Below are 14,515 nucleotides of genomic sequence, written 5' to 3' on the forward strand. Positions count from 1 at the left end.
GGCTCTGATCAATCCTAGGTTCAGAGATTAAATCATGACTCTAACCTAATGATAACACCGTATTTTGACCACATTTATGGATCATAATTATGTCTTATGCAGGTGTTTTAACTCTGTTTTCAATGGTTTTTAGAGTGTTTTTAATTTTTTAGAGTTTCAGAAGACATTACAGGAAACTTGGGCAAAAGATATGCAACTTGGAATAAATGAGCAATTTTGGATAAATGCAGACCGTCAGAAGTATGATAAGCGATGAAGACCTTCTCACCGTCTGATCACCCCCAAAATTTGAGACAACATAGAGGATCCAACCAGCTTTCTAATTTATCTCGGTGTGGAGACAATCCAACGGTTAGATCTTCAGATACTTCCGATGCAAGAATGACAGAAAATGCAGTTCTGGAAGAGAGCATTAGCCGGGACCGCGAACAACACCTATTTTCCCGCGGGTAGAGCCACCGCGACTGCGGAACTTGGTCGTTCACTTTCCAGACGACTTAATTAAAGCTCAGATTAATTCCTTTTGTTATTTTTGAAGCCCTAAGTGTCCAGAACCACTCAAGAAGCTATAAATACCCTCTTTAGGTCATTCTAAAGAGAGGATACCGAAACTAATAGACAAAGGAGAGAGCGAGTTCGTGTGGAACCCTAGAGAAGGAGCCGCTGCAGGAGTATATCATCGCGCCTCCGCCGTCGACTCTGTTCTTCGTTTTTCTTCCTTCTTTTCTTTAATTTCCTGCAACTTTCAATACTCTGTGATGATTGTTTACAATATGTTTGAGTAGTTACCCAGTTGGGTTTAAAGGGATTTTCAAAGGGCATTTTGTGTGTCTCTGCTTATGAATCGATAGATTTAGGATTTATAATCTTCTAGATGTTCTTCGTTTGCCTTTAATCTTACTGCATGATTCTTTGCTGGCCACTTAGAAGCCGATCTGATATGATATGTTGCGAAAGTTTTCATTGATTGTCTGAACTAGGGTGAAACGAGCAATAATTCTATAGGAGTGGAAACCTACCTGTGGTTGAGTTGTGAATGTTGATGAGTCTTGTTCTGCTATTGCATCTTCTCCCTTCTAGGATCAGAGTGGAAACCTACTGATCAGGGTTGCAAGAGATAGTTGTTTAGTGCTGCGAAAGTAGGCTATTCATACTTCTGTGCCTTGAGTTCTAGAACATACGTGGTTGATTACCTTTATCATTTGTTTAAAATTGACATAGCTTAGTCCATGAACCCCTGCGAATTCCCCTTGAGCCCCAATGTTTGTCTTTAATTGCTTACAACCTTCGATTTCATTCTAGTTTTATTCGCTTATTACTTGCTTTCATTCATAATCGATTTTTACTTGCTTGCACTTGCTTTCGTTTTTGTTACATGCTTTGCTTTCTAGTTTAGATTTAGTGACAACCAAAACCCAAAACCAAAACCCAAAACCTGTCTAGTTCTAATATGATTTAAGCATTGCCGTGAATTTGTACTGAAACAACTAAGTCTCTGTGGATCGATACCCTAAGTACTACAGCACACATCTGTGCACTTGCTGACGTTTAGGGGTTATAAATTTAAAACCTGAAGCTTAGTAGAACGAACCAATACCCCGTTTACAAACTGCATCAAGTTTTTGGCGCTGTTGCCGAGGATTTTGATTTGTTTCGTTGCGAATCCCAGCTTAAATCCATTAGAACACTTGTTTACTTTTACTTTTTGTTTTGAAATTTTCAGTTTTCTCTGCAATGAGAGCCGGGAACATGTTCCCAGAACTCTTGGTGATCCACAATATAGTGTGGATAGTGATCCAAGTAACGATGACCTTACTGATGATGAGTTTGAAGAACCGATTTATGGTGATAATGAGCTAATCGGATCGACAAAACATGAAGATGATGATGAACTGATTGGAAGTTTCGAGTCACTCGAGAAATTCTTACGAGATCGAAGAGCTATTCAACCAGCCTTACCAGAGGATGGCAAAACCGAAATTAAGGTACCCTATATCCATTTAGTTCAACAAAATCAATTCCATGGTTACAATTTCGAACACCCGATTAACCATATCGAGACGTTCGAAGAATTATGTGCAACCATTGCAGCAAATGGGGATTACCACAAGTGTAGTCTTTTCCCATTCTCTTTGAGAGACAATGCCAGCAAATGGCTAAAATCTTTGCCACCTGCTTCACTAAAAACGTGGGAAGCGTGTAGAACTGCTTTCTTAAATCGTTTTTACACTAGAAATCGTTCAAATCTCTTAAGAAACAAGATAAGAACTTTTAAACAAAAAGAAGATGAAGATCTTTTAGATACTTGGGAAAGATTTAGGGAATACCAAAGAGATTGTCCACACCATGGATATACCGACGAATACCTGCTGGGTATCTTCTATCGCGGTATTACTCTAGAGTTACGACACTCTTTCGACACAGCAAGTAACGGAGACTTCTCAACTAGACCTGTAGAAGATGCTCACGTTTTCATCAAAAATTTCGCAAGCAGCATCCAAAATCAAGCAACCTTTGGTAATTCTGCACTTCCTAAGAAGAAAGAAGAGATTTCAGAAGTTATAAAGTGTCTCCATCACATAATGAGTCATCTTAGATTGCAACAAACAAACAGAGCACACAATACGTGTAACTTTGATGGCTGGGACAACCCAATGTATTCTTATGATCAAGAGATGATGAACACTGCAGAAGTCTACCAAATTCAAGATTTTCCATTCGTTTCTGATCACCGCGGGTCCATTCATCCGGACCGCGGCAAACCAAGCTTTCACCATGGTCGTGATGATGCTGACCGCGGCCAAGACCTGTTTCACAGCAGTCGCGAGCCTTCTGACTGCGGGAAACCGTTTTCCGAACTTGCATGGACATCACCTTCCAAACAAATCTTGGCTATTCAATCTTGGCTTACAACTTTCGATTTCATTCTACTTTTATTCGCTTATTACTTGCTTTCATTCATAATCGATTTTTACTTGCTTGCACTTGCTTTCGTTTTTGTTACTTGCTTTGCTTTCTAGTTTAGATTTAGTGACAATCAAAACCCAAAACCAAAACCCAAAACCTGTCTAGTTCTAACCTGATTTAAGCATTGCCGTGAATTCGTACTGAAACAACTAAGTCTCTGTGGATCGATACCCTAAGTTCTACAGCGCACATCTGTGCACTTGCAGACATTTAAGGGTTATAAATTTAAAACCTGAAGCTTAGTAGAACAAACCAATACCCCGTTTACAAACCGCATCACCTAATGCATTAAATTCAACTTAGAAGAGATGAAATCTAAAATATGGTTGAGAAAAAACTAGTAATCCTAATAGAACATATAGGTTCCTGTAATGAATCCTTAAAAACCCAACTATTAAACTACTCTAACATGATGCAGGAAAAGATAAACATAAATGAAAGATGCATAAACTGAAATAGAAAAGATAGATCGAGAAAAAGGAGATAGGTCAAAGGTTCAGGGGAAGAATCTCTCTCGCCTTAACCCTAAGAAACAAAGTTTGGTGGCTTAAAAATTCATTTCAGGAGTTCCCACCCGAATTAGGGCTGCTAAGAAATGTATTTATGGATCCTAAGGTCTTCTAGGTTGTCTTCTTTAGGACTTCTCTGAAGAAAAAATGACAAATTGGGCTTGATGTTGGGCCTAGGGGCCTAGTTATGATGCACCTTAAGTGAGATTCCTCCGAGACTGGTGGAATGATAGTCTACTGCGGGTGAGAAGTGTGGGGTTCAACTAGAAGGTAGTTTGCCGCGGGTCAGCTGAAGTTCGGGCTGGTTGAAAGGACAACTTGATCTTGATGAAAAGTGCTATGGAAATTAAGCTAGGACCTCTCGAGTGTCTCCAAATTTGAGCTGGATCAGACGGTGAGAATGTCTTCATTTGAGACTAAACTTTTGACTATTTGACTTTAATCTAAAAATGTGGATTTCCTCGATTTTGCCATGTTTTCTCTAAGTTTTCTGAAAAGAGTTTTGAAACTACAAGTATAGAAAAACTGTAATAAAGAATACTAAAACTAATTAAAACTTGAAAAATAAATATTGAAATTAATAGTGAAAATGAGTACAAATATGGTGTTATCACAATACTCTTTTCAGAAAACTTAGACAAAAACTTTGCAATTTGGATAGAAGACGAGATTTTCACCTCAGAGTCAAACTGTCAGAAGTTCACCCACAAATGAAGACATTCACACCATCTGATCCAGCTAAAATTGGGAGACCTTAAAGATGAAACAGCTAGATTTTCAGCATAGTTGACATGAGGACAATCCAACAGTTCAATCAAAAGTTAAGCGAACAGCAAAACATCTAGTCAAGCAGCAGGCCAGCCTACCGGACCGCAGCCAGTACATGGTTTACCACGGTCAGTGTACAGAGATCCTGACCGCAGAGAATCAGTGTTCAGACCCTAGAAGCCCAATTTCAAGCCCATTTGATTCCAAGAGTATGGCAAAACCAAAATTAAGGTACCTTATATCCATTTAGTTCAACAAAATCAATTCCATGGTTACAATTCCGAACACCTGATTGACCATATCGAGACGTTCGAAGAATTATGTGCAACCATTACAGCAAATGGGGATTACCACAAGTGTAGTCTTTTCCCATTCTCTTTGAGAGACAATGCCAGCAAATGGCTAAAATCTTTGCCACCTGCTTCACTAAAAACGTGGGCAGCGTGTAGAACTGCTTTCTTAAATCGTTTTTACACTAGAAATCGTTCAAATCTCTTAAGAAACAAGATAAGAACTTTTAAACAAAAAGAAGATGAAGATCTTTTAGATACTTGGGAAAGATTTAGGGAATACCAAAGAGATTGTCCACACCATGGATATACCGACGAATACCTGCTGGGTATCTTCTATCGTGGTATTACTCCAGAGTTGCGATACTCTTTCGACACAGCAAGTAATGGAGACTTCTCAACTAGACCTGTAGAAGATGCTCACGTTTTCAACAAAAATTTCGCAAGCAGCATCCAAAATCAAGCAACCTTTGGTAATTCTGCACTTCCTGACAAGAAAGAAGAGATTTCGGAAGTTATAAAGTGTTTCCATCACATAATGAGTCATCTTGGATTGCAACAACCAAATAGAGCACACAATACGTGTAACTTTGATGGCTGGGACAACCCAATGTATTCTTATGATCAAGAGATGATGAACACTGTAGAAGTCTGCCAAATTCAAGATTTTCCATTCGTTTCTGATCACCGTGGGTCAATTCATCCAGACCGCGGCAAACCAAGCTTTCACCGCGGTCGTGATGATGCTGACCGCGGCCAAGACCTGTTTCACTGCGGTCGCGAGTCTTCTGACCGCGGGGTTTCCGAACTTGCCTGGATATCACCTTCCGAAAAAATCTTGGCTATTCAATATAATCATGTTTCATATCCTAGTTTTCCCTCTTCTGAAGCTGAAAACCTAAACAAAAGAATTCTAGAGATTGGAAAATCTAGATCTCAAGAGATTAGTGATCTTAGATCTGAGCTAAAAACGATGCAAGAGGATTTCAATGAAAAATTTTCCACCCTCCTTAGCCTGATGATCAAAACTAATTCTAAAAACTTAGATAAATCTGAGGAGGAGCCAAGTGAAAATTCTTTCGAAAGCTCGAGTGAAGCAGATCCCTCCGACCATGTGAAAGCTATCACACTTAGGAGTGGATTAGCTTACAAAGAGCCTGAATTTCCGAAAGATCCTGAAGATGAAGAAAAGGGTAAGGAAAAGGAAAAAGAAAGAGAAAAAGTCACGATTGAAGACATTAAAAAATAAGTGGTAGGAGAGAAGGATGGAGAAGAAGTAAGGAAAGATTCATCCCAGGAAATCCTTGGAGAAGACCCAATTCCACCTCCACCAACTCGTGTCTACAAACCTAAAACTCCATATCCTAGAGCCTTAAGAGTCCCTAAGAAAGAGAAAGAAAAAGCTAAGTTGAAAGAGCTAATCTCTCAATTAAATGTGAGATTACCTTTCGTAGAAGCTTGTGCTATGATTCCCGCTTTAAGAAAATATATGAAGGGTATTTTAACAAATTCTTTAACTCTTGAAGAAGGCGTTATGATGATAACCCATGAATGTAGTTCTATCCTGCAAAGCCGAATCCCTGAAAACAAAAACGATCCTGGAAGCTTTGTACTTTCTGCACCATCAATGATGTAGCTTTTGAGCATGCTCTCTATGATTTAGGATCTAGCATAAACATGATGCCTCTTTCAGTAGCAAAACGTTTAGGACACCACACTTTCCAGCCCACTAAATTTTCCTTAGTATTAGCTGATCGTTCTGTTAGACAACCTGTAGGTATCTTAATAGATGTTCCCGTTGAAATCGAAAAATGTTCCATACCAACCGATTTCGTAGTTCTAAAACTAGAAAGAGAACCTAAGGATCCACTTATTCTTGGACGACCATTCCTATCTACAGCCGGAGCCATAATCAATGTTCCTGAAGGAAAAATCGACCTTCATCTAGCCGGTTTAGTTATGCAATTTGACATGAACAAAAGTTTCAATAAACCAACTTTGGATGGAAAAATTTGTTGGGTTGATGAGTTAGACAGAATTATTGAGGAAGTCTATGAAGATCTGCTTCTAGACGACCCTTTAAGTGTCACGCTTTCACCCGCAAAAGATGAACGCAATTTCCTTGAAGAAATTTCAAGTGAGTGCGCACGTATGCTTGATAAATCTGAAACTTATAGAAAACCTCTAAAGTATCTAGATCTTAAGGACCAAATAAACATTCCTACACCTCCTAAAGACACTGCTGCAGCAATTAATGTTCCTTGGAGCGAGCTTAAAGCCCCTAAAGTCGAGCTTAAACCTCTTCCCGTCAGACTTAAGTACGCTTTCCTTGGACCAAATTCTACTTATCCTGTCAAAATAAACTCTGGTTTGACGGAAAAGGAAACCACAATGCTGTTGACTGAGCTGAGGAAGCATAGAAAAGCCTTAGGATATTCACTTGATGACATACCTGGAATATCTCCAGATCTTTGTATGCACAAGATTAATCTAGAGGATAATGCTAAAAACTCAATCGAAAGTCAAAGGAGACTGAACCCTAATCTCATGGATGTTGTCAAGAAAGAGATTATGAAGCTTTTAGAAGCTGGAATAATCTTTTCTATCTCAGATAGCACTTGGGTTAGCCCAGTTCATGTGTTTCCGAAGAAAGGAGGAGTTACTGTCATTAAAAATGATAAAGAAATGATCGCTACAAGAACAGTAACTGGACATCGTATGTGCATCGATTACCAGAAACTAAACGCAGCAACTAGGAAAGATCATTTTCCACTTCCCTTCATAGATCAAATGCTAGAAAGATTAGCTAATCACCCCTAATATTGCTTGGATACTCCGGATTTTTCCAAATTCCTATTCGCCCGGAGGATCAAGAAAAAACGACATTTACCTGTCCATATGACACGTTTGCTTACCGACGTATACCTTTTGGATTGTGTAATGCACCTGCTACCTTCCAGCGGTGCATGATGTCGATCTTCACAGACTTTATTGAAGATTTCATGGAAGTATTCATGGACGATTTTTCTGTCTATGGATCTTCTATTGAAAAATGCCTAGGCAACCTTGGTAAAGTTCTGCAAAGATGTGAAGATAAGCACTTAGTATTAAATTGGGAAAAATGTCACTTCATGGTACGAGACGGAATCGTGCTTGGGCACAGGATTTTGGGAAAAGGAATTGAAGTTGACAAAGCTAAAATTGAAGTCATGACCAGCCTACAACCTCCCACAAACGTAAAAGGTATCCGTAGTTTCTTAGGACACGCAGGATTCTATAGGCGCTTCATAAAAGATTTTTCTCAAATAGCTCGACCTCTTACGCGTTTGCTTTGCAAGGAATCGAACTTCGAGTTTGATGATGAGTGCTTAGCCGCGTTTCATAAGATCAAAGAAGCCCTTGTTTCCGCTCTAGTCGTGCAAGCACCTGATTGGGAACTCCCATTCGAAATCATGTGCGATGCAAGTGACTATGCAGTCGGAGCAGTGCTTGGCCAACGAAAAGATAAGAAACTGCATGTAATCTACTATGCAAGCAAAACTCTAGACGAATCTCAATGCAATTATGCAACAACAGAGAAAGAACTACTAGCTGTCGTATTTGCATTTGAGAAATCCCGTTCTTATCTCATAGGATCTAAGGTCATAGTTCATACTGATCATGCTGCAATCAAGTATTTAATGTCTAAGAAAGACGCTAAACCTCGGTTGATAAGATGGATCCTCCTGCTGCAAGAATTCGACATCGAAATTTGAGATCGGAAAGGAGCAGATAATGGAGTTGCAGACCAACTTTCACGAATTCGAGTTGAAGAAAGATTGCCTTTAAATGATAGTTTGCCAGAAGAAAACATCTATGCAATAGATACAACCCCTACCAATGCCAATGCTGCACCACCACGTCCACTCATGCAAAGATCAGATGCTTTCAATACCCCATGGTTTAGGCCCATAGCGAATTTCCTAGCAGCTGGTGTAGAACCACCACAATTCTTTGGTTAAAGGAAGAAAAAGTTTCTGAAAGACGTAAGACATTATTTTTTGGATGAACTCTATCTCTATAAGAGATGTGCTGATGGTTTATTCCGAAGATGCGTTGCCGAAGAAGAGATGGAAGGAATTTTATTCGGATGCCATAGCTCGTCTTACGCCGGACATTTCGCAACCTTCAAAACCGCTTCAAAGATCTTGCAAGCAGGTTTTTGGTGGCCTACTCTGTTCAAAGATACTCAAGCTTATATATCGCGATGCGATAAATGCCAAAGGATGGGCAACATAAGCAAAAGGAATGAGATGCCTCAAAATTTTTATTCTCGAAGTCGAAATCTTCGATGTCTGGGAAATAGATTTTATGGGACCATTTCCTACTTCTTTCGGAAACCAATACATCTTAGTATTTGTAGACTACATCTCTAAGTGGGTTAAAGCAGTCGCTAGTCCCACCAATGATGCAAAAGTCGTCATGAAGCTGTTTACATCTGTGATATTTCAGCGTTTTGGAGTTCCTAGAATTATGATAAGCGACGGAGGATCACATGTCATCAACAGAGTTTTCGAGAATCTTCTTAGAAAGAATGGAGTTACGCATAAAGTTGCTTCTCCATACCATCCCCAAACCAGCGGTCAAGTAGAAATCTCAAACAGAGAAATCAAGTCGATTTTGCAGAAAACAAGTGCAGTTCATCGCAAGGATTGGTCAACCAAGCTTGACGACGCATTATGGGCATACCGAACAGCATTCAAGACACCATTAGGAACAACACCATTCAACCTAGTTTATGGAAAAGCATGTCACCTTCCAGTAGAGCTCGAGTATAAGGCGCAATGGGCTAGCAAGGAGATGAACTTGAACTTGAAAACAGCTGGAGAAAGGAGACTACTTCAACTTCATGAGTTAGAAGAAATCCGACACAGTGCTTACGAAAACTCGAAGATATACAAGGAGAAGACTAAAGCATATCATGATAAGAAGATTATTCATAGAACTTTTGCTCCTAACGACAAAGTTCTTCTTTTCAATTCTCGTCTTAAGCTTTTTCCAGGAAAATTACGTTCAAGATGGTCAGGACCCTTCACGATAAAGGAAGTCAAGCCATACAGAGCCATCGTCCTGTGGGACAAAACCGGAAATTCATTCACAGTGAATGGACAGCGTTTAAAGCCATATCTGGCTGAAGAAAGAGAAGACGAAAGAGAAGTGATGTTTTTGATTGATCCATCATTGGCCAATGATGAGATCAAGGAGAGTCACGACCCCGGTTAAATCTAATCGAACAATAATGTCAAGCTAACGACTTGAAACAAGCGCTTAGTGGGAGGCAACCCACTTGGTATTTTATTTATTTCCCTTTGACTTTTATTTTCTATTATTGCTTTGCTTCTGTTTCATTTAAATTTAGGTTTTTAATAAGGAAGAACAAATACAAAAGACGAGCAGCACTCTCCAGAACGATAAGTACTCTTAAACATTTCAACTTTTCTAATTTATTTACCATTCTTACCAATATTTCTCACACTGAGGACAATGTGAAATAAGTTTGGGGGAGGATGTTCATCCGTTACTAATGAAGTTTGATTTTTTATGAGTTTGTTTTGGACACATAAAATTTTTTCAAAAAATCGTTTTCAAAATGTTTTTCAAAAATTTTTCAAACCAGGAACACAATAAACAATACTATGATGATTTAGACCAGTGTGCTTCTACACTATTTCCTCGTTTTTTGCTCTTTTTGTGATTTAGGCCTAGACTAGGCGGTAGCTAGAATACTTGCATTACAAACTCCCACCAGAGGACTTCTATTCATGGAGATTCTTTCTGACAAGACATACTAGCTCATTTTATCTGGATTAATTTTGACTTAATTTTCTCATTGAAGCATTAGATCAGGGAAACGAATCATACATTCAGGACTCCTTCACCATTTTACCACTCTTTGTTGATCCTGAATGGCTAGTTTATCTTTACCTAGTTCCCCACCGAACCTAACCTCTTTCAAACCACACGCATTCTGGTTTTTCATTGTCTTATATGCGGGTATGTGCAAAAACGTCGGAGAGAAAGAGGATCAACGTGGTTTTCAGTCACTGAAGTTGGAGACCTGCGATTTCATTGGAATGATTCAACAAAAGGAGAAAACTTAGTTTGCCTTGGAAAAACTTCAAAATCTTGGTACAGTTACGTCCTTTAGACTCTTTCTCTATAAAAGGTTGTTTTCCCTTAAAAAAAAAAAAAATTAAAATAAATAAATCCGAAAAAGAAAATAAAAATATGAAGGGAAAGAAAATTTAAAACCTTAGAGAGTCTACGAGGATCGAATATTATATTTGAGGCAAACTTGATCTGATTTTATGGAGTTTTGGAGACTATCTTTATGACTCGCGGAAAAGATCTAAGTCTGGGGGAACAACTGTTTACAACAAAGGAGGAAGATTATGCAACATTTGGCAAAGGAGAAGTGACTGAAAATCTGCGGTCATCAACAGGTCCTTCTCTCTCTTGCGGTTTTGCATAATATCTTGCATCCTCCAGATCTTCAGGTAACCCAAAACACTTTAACTCCACCACTTAAATAGCCTTTAATACTAAACGCCGTCTACCCTGAATAATGTCTTAGATGAGAATTCACCATTACACTTAATGAATGTAGAGAGCTAGTTGACTGGAAGTTAGATCTAAGTGTGTAGATTTTCGCATGACGGATTAACGGACTAGTTTGCTTGTATTTTGGTGAGAATTTTCTAAACTAAGTCCAAATAGATGTTTCACGATAAGTTATGGTTTAGAAGGACGGTCACTGAGATAAGTAAACCCAGGGAGGTTTTTATAAGTTTTGGTTTTTTACTGGAAAATAAAACATAAAATAAAACTAAGAAAAATCTTAAACCAAATTGATATAGGACTAAAATAAAAAAATGGATGAATTGCTAAGGATGATCTAAGGGATGCTTGATTAAACTATAATCCTCCTGGTTGCCCTAATCGATATCTAGCTAAGTTTCTTCCAATTAGTCTTCAGGTAGAATGTCTTTATCTATTCCTAGTATCTGCATGGCACTAAAATAGGCAATAATATGGCTAACCAACTATTGTCACGTTAACTAACTAATCACTTCAAATCGACAAGTAGCTTTCGTCTCTTACCACGAGTAAGATCATGCATTAACTAAACTGAATTCATTTTTGCTCACATCTTTTATGTAGGTAGCTTTTGTCTCCTATAGCGACTATGTTCTTCTAAAGCTATGTATGGCAATCTGATACATCACTCTTGTGGCTCTGATCAATCCTAGATTCAGAGATCAGATCATGACTCTAACCTAATGATAACACCGTATTTTGACCACATTTATGGATCATAATTATGTCTTCTGCAGGTGTTTTAACTCTGTTTTCAATGGTTTTTAAAGTTTTTTCAATTTTTTAGAGTTTCAAAAGACTTTACAGGAAACTTGGGAAAAGGATATGCAACTTGGAACAAATGAGCAATTTTGGATAAATGCAGACCGTCAGAAGTATGATAAGCGATGAAGACCTTCTCACCGTCTGATCACCCCCAAAATTTGAGACAACATAGAGGATCCAACCATATTTCTAATGCACTTGGTTTGGAGACAATCCAACGGTTAGATCTTCAGATAATCCCGATGCAAGAATGACAGAAAATGCAGTTCCGGAAGAGAGCATTAGCCGGGACCGCGGCCAACACCTATTTTCCCGCGGGTAGAGCCACCGCGACCGCGGAACTTGGTCGTTCACTTTCCAGACGACTTAATTAAAGCCCAGATCATTTCCTATCGTTATTTTTGAAGCCCTAAGTGTCCAGAACCACTCCAAAAGCTATAAATACCCTCTTTAGGTCATTCTAAAGAGAGGAGACCAATAGAGACCGAAACTAATTGACAAAGGAGAGAGAGAGAGAGTTCGTGTGGAATCCTAGAGAAGGAGCCGCTGCAGGATTGCATCATCGTGCCTCCGCCGTCGACTCTGTTCTTTGTTTTTCTTCCTTCTTTTCTTTAATTTCCTGCAACTTTCAATACTATGTGATGATTGTTTAGAATATGTTTGAGTAGTTACCCAGTTGGGTTTAAAGGGATTTTTCAAAGGGATTTTTGTGTGTCTCTGCTTATGAATCCATTGATTTAAGATTTATAACCTTCTAGATGTTCTTCGTTTGCCTTTAATCTTACTGCGTGATTCTTTGCTGACCACTTAGAAGCCGATCTGATATGATATGTTGCGAAAGTTTTCATTGATTTTCTGAACTAGGGTGAAACGAGCAATAATTCTATAGGAGTGGAAACCTACCTGTAGTTAAGTTGTGAATGTTGATGAGTCTTGTTCTGCTATTGCATCTTCTCCCTTCCAGGATTAGAGTGGAAACATACTGATCAGGGTAGCGAGAGATAGTTGTTTAGTGCTGCGAAAGTAGGCTATTCATACTTCCGTGCCTTGAGTTCTAGAACATACGTAGTTGATTACCTTTATCATTTGTTTAAAATCGACATAGCGTAGTCCATGAACCCCTGCGAATTTCCCTTGAGCCCCAATGTTTGTCTTTAATTGCTTACAACCTTCGATTTCATTCTACTTTTATTCGCTTATTACTTGCTTTCATTCATAATCGATTTTTACATGCTTGCAATTGCTTTTGTTTTTGTTACTTGCTTTGCTTTCTTGTTTAGATTTAGTGACAACCAAAACCCAAAACCAAAACCCAAAACATGTCTAGTTCTAATCTGATTTAAGCATTGCCGTGAATTCGTACTGAAACAACTAAGTCTATGTGGATCGATACCCTAAGTACTACAGCGCACATCTGTGCACTTGCTGACGTTTAGGGTTATAAATTTAAAACCTGAAGCTTAGTAGAACGAACCAATACCCCGTTTACAAACCACATCAAGTTTTTGGTGCCGTTGCCGGGGATTTTGATTTGTTTCGTTGCGAATCCCAGCTTAAATTCATAAGAACACTTGTTTACTTTTACTTTTTCTTTTGAATTTTTCAGGTTTCTCTGCAATGAGAGGCCGGGAACATGTTCCCGGAACTCTTGGTGATCCACCATATCGTGTGGATGGTGATCCAAGTAACGATGACCTGACTGATGATGATTTTGAAGAACAGATTTATGATGACAATGAGCTAATCGGATCGACAAAACATGAAGATGATGATGAACTGATTGGAAGTTTCGATTCACTCGAGAAATTCTTGGGAGATCGAAGAGCTATTCAACCAGCCTTACCAGAGGATGGCAAAACCAAAATTAAGGTACCCTATATCCATTTAGTTCAACAAAATCAATTCCATGGTTACAATTCCGAACACCTGATTGACCATATCGAGACAATCGAAGAATTATGTGCAACCATTACAGCAAATGGGGATTACCACAAGTGTAGTCTTTTCCCATTCTCTTTGAGAGACAATGCCAGCAAATGGCTAAAATCTTTGCCACCTGCTTCACTAAAAACGTGGGCAGCGTGTAGAACTGCTTTCTTAAATCGTTTTTACACTAGAAATCGTTCAAATCTCTTAAGAAACAAGATAAGAACTTTTAAACAAAAAGAAGATGAAGATCTTTTAGATACTTGGGAAAGATTTAGGGAATACCAAAGAGATTGTCCACACCATGGATATACCGACGAATACCTGCTGGGTATCTTCTATCGCGGTATTACTCTAGAGTTACGACACTCTTTCGACACAGCAAGTAACGGAGACTTCTCAACTAGACCTGTAGAAGATGCTCACGTTTTCATCAAAAATTTCGCAAGCAGCATCCAAAATCAAGCAACCTTTGGTAATTCTGCACTTCCTAAGAAGAAAGAAGAGATTTCAGAAGTTATAAAGTGTCTCCATCACATAATGAGTCATCTTAGATTGCAACAAACAAACAGAGCACACAATACGTGTAACTTTGATGGCTGGGACAACCCAATGTATTCTTATGATCAACAGATGATGAACACTGCAGAAGTC

At 38.8% G+C, this 14,515-nt stretch overlaps 3 non-coding genes across 3 annotated transcripts; all 3 read right to left on the reverse strand.

Moving 5' to 3' along the window:
• Nucleotides 1-2,245: 2,245 nt before the first annotated feature.
• Nucleotides 2,246-2,353, reverse strand: LOC112087155. The gene has a single exon (XR_002899921.1). It is a non-coding gene; the product is annotated as a small nucleolar RNA R71 (small nucleolar RNA).
• A 2,382-nt stretch (nucleotides 2,354-4,735) lies between these two features.
• On the reverse strand, nucleotides 4,736-4,843 carry LOC112087157. The gene has a single exon (XR_002899924.1). It is a non-coding gene; the product is annotated as a small nucleolar RNA R71 (small nucleolar RNA).
• Nucleotides 4,844-14,064: 9,221 nt separating this feature from the next.
• Nucleotides 14,065-14,172, reverse strand: LOC112087158. Its single transcript, XR_002899925.1, has one exon. It is a non-coding gene; the product is annotated as a small nucleolar RNA R71 (small nucleolar RNA).
• Between the last annotated feature and the right edge of the window lie 343 nt (nucleotides 14,173-14,515).

The sequence above is a fragment of the Eutrema salsugineum genome, unplaced genomic scaffold (genome assembly GCF_000478725.1).
Source record: "Eutrema salsugineum unplaced genomic scaffold, Eutsalg1_0 scaffold_9, whole genome shotgun sequence".
Lineage (NCBI taxonomy): Eukaryota > Viridiplantae > Streptophyta > Magnoliopsida > Brassicales > Brassicaceae > Eutrema > Eutrema salsugineum.